The sequence below is a fragment of the Gracilinanus agilis genome, unplaced genomic scaffold (assembly GCF_016433145.1).
Source record: "Gracilinanus agilis isolate LMUSP501 unplaced genomic scaffold, AgileGrace unplaced_scaffold37094, whole genome shotgun sequence".
NCBI lineage: Eukaryota > Metazoa > Chordata > Mammalia > Didelphimorphia > Didelphidae > Gracilinanus > Gracilinanus agilis.
In genome coordinates, this window is record NW_025370350.1 from 1 (window position 1) to 2,637 (window position 2,637).

A 2,637-nucleotide genomic window follows, 5' to 3' on the forward strand; every position below is an offset into this window, starting at 1 on the left:
TTACATATCTTATAATGATATATAATGTAATAATATATTATATAACTATATGTAATATGATAATCATAATATGATCACAAGTATATACTAATTATGTCCTAAAATTACATATAGTTATACATCGTATAACTATATGTAATATAATAATTATGACTACTAGTATATACCATAGTATAAGTACATATATGGGATGCTTCACAAATTTGCTTGCCATCCTTGCCCAGGGATCATGCAAATCTCTGTATTTTTCCAGTTGTTGTATGTGTGCTGACATTGATGACTGGAAGAGAGAATGAGGCTGATGACATTGTGCAATTCTATCTCATTTAAATCAAACTTATTCATGAATCAAAAGACATCACTAGTTATGTCATTTTGGTCCCCTTTGGATACAAAGGACCACAAGCAAGTACATATAGTTCTGTAAGTTAGTATAACTCATTATAGTATAACTACTATCACTAAGGACATTGATAAGCTAGAGAATGTCCAAAGGAGTGCAGCCAGGATGGTGATGGATCTTGGGTCCATGGTTTATGAAGATTGAGTGAAGGAAATACAGATGATAAGAATGGAGAAGACACAGGAGGGGCACATAAATTATATTTAATTATTTGAAGACCTGTCAAATGGAAGAGGGATTAGACTTGTTCTTTTTTTTCAGTAAAAGGTGAAAGCAGTGAAGAGAAGTTGACAAGAGGCAAATTTAAGCATATTAGAAAAAAACTTCTTAACAATTCGAAGTATCTAAGAGTGTAACAGGGGCAGTTCAATGGCATAGTGGATAGAATCCCAGGCTTGGAGTTAGGAATATTTGCCTCAGACTAGCTTTGTGACTCTAAAGAAGTTACTTGACCTTGTTTGCCTCAGTTTCCTCATTTTTAAAATGAGGTGGAGAAGGAAATGACTAACCACTCCAGTATCTTTGCCAAGAAAACACCAAATGGAGTCATGAAGAGTCAGACATAACTGAAATGACCAAACAACAACAAAAAGAGTGGAATGAACTGCTTTGAAATGTGATGTAAAACCCTCTAGTTTACCTTCCATCCTCTTTCCTTCCTTTCCTCCCATGTTACCTGTGCCAAGACAATTAAATTCTATGAGCCTCTGTCTAGCTTAGGCTCTCCTCTTCAGAGAGTCTCTCTCTCTCTCTCTCTCTATGGCCAAAAATATTTTTAGCAATTCTTTTGGTGGCGATAAAACTGGAAACTAAGGGAAATGGTTGAACAAACAGTGGTATACAAATGTGACAGAGTAATGAGGAAATAGATGATTTTAAAGAGACATGGAAAGAGATATGAATCGATGCAGAGTGAAATTAGCAGAGCCAGAACAATATGCACTATAACATAAATAAAATAAAAATTAATAATTTTGAAGATTTTTATAAAAATGATGAATAATAAAATAAATAGAACAATTTATACAGCATCAAAAAGACAAACAACTTTGAAAGTACTAAGAACTACAATTAGTACAATGATCATCCATGATTTCAGAGGACTGATGATAAAACATGTTATCCATGACAGAGCAGTGATGGATTTCGGTTGCAGAATGAGACAAATATTTTTTTTTTACTATGGCCAATAAAGTAACATTATTGGCTATGGTATATTTGTTGTAGGGAGTTTCTTCTTTTTTTAATTGTATAGGAGATGAGAGGCAGAGAAGATAGATTTCTCTAAATTAAAAAAATAAAATTTTTAATTTATATTTTTTAAAAAAGAAAATAGATCAGACTTTTTGAGAAAGGCCTAGAGAAGAGAATAAGATATATGGAAGAAGGAAAGACAAGAGTCATGATAGGTTAAGAATGATCTTCTTTCCTTTAGTTTTTTTTTTAAACCTTTATCTTCCGTCTTGGAGTCAATACTGTGTATTGGCTCCAAGGCAGAAGAGTGGTAAGGGCTAGGCAATGGGGGTCAAGTGACTTGCCCAGAATCACACAGCTGAGAAGTGTCTGGGGTCAGGTTTGAACCCAGGACCTCCCGTCTTTAGGTCTGGCTCTCAAACCACTGAGCTACTCAGCTGCCCCCCCCTTATCTTTAGTTTTAAAGTTTTGTTTTTTTTTACATTAGTAACAAGTGTAGTATTACTAAAAATGTCAATAATTTGTAATTAACTTGTAGCTTATAAATAACATAATAAGCTTCAATAGGTGTGAGTCATGGAAGACTATTGGTCTTTGAAGATGAAAAATGAATATCACTCAGAGGACAATAGAGAGGTATAAGGCAGGTGTAGTCAGCCTGCCACATATAATAAATATGGAATTTCAAAGAAAAATGAGAGCAAAAGATGTTAGAGAAATAGATGACTAAAATAAAGGTATGGCAAGATTGAGAGAAAATAGATGGAGAGTTCATATATTCTATTGTTATCTTTATGATGTCATGGGAAATTAGGGGAAGTCCCCAAAATATTAGGTGAACCCCTTATGGTCCACTTGTGGGAGAAAATAAATGAGTCACACAGGATGAGTGGCCATGGGTGAGTTTTCATCTGAATTGTTAGCGGGAATACCAAATGCATGAGATCACAGATCCAACTCCATATCTGAGTTAATAATCATAGTGGAAATAAGGGGGGAAAGTGAAGTCCAGTTCTGCCCTCAATTGTATCACCGATCCT

The 2,637-nt window shown here is 34.4% G+C and overlaps 1 non-coding gene across 1 annotated transcript; it reads right to left on the reverse strand.

Annotated features, from left to right (window-relative positions):
• Positions 1–179: 179 nt before the first annotated feature.
• On the reverse strand, positions 180–281 carry LOC123255002. Its single transcript, XR_006506726.1, has one exon. It is a non-coding gene; the product is annotated as a U6 spliceosomal RNA (small nuclear RNA).
• Between the last annotated feature and the right edge of the window lie 2,356 nt (positions 282–2,637).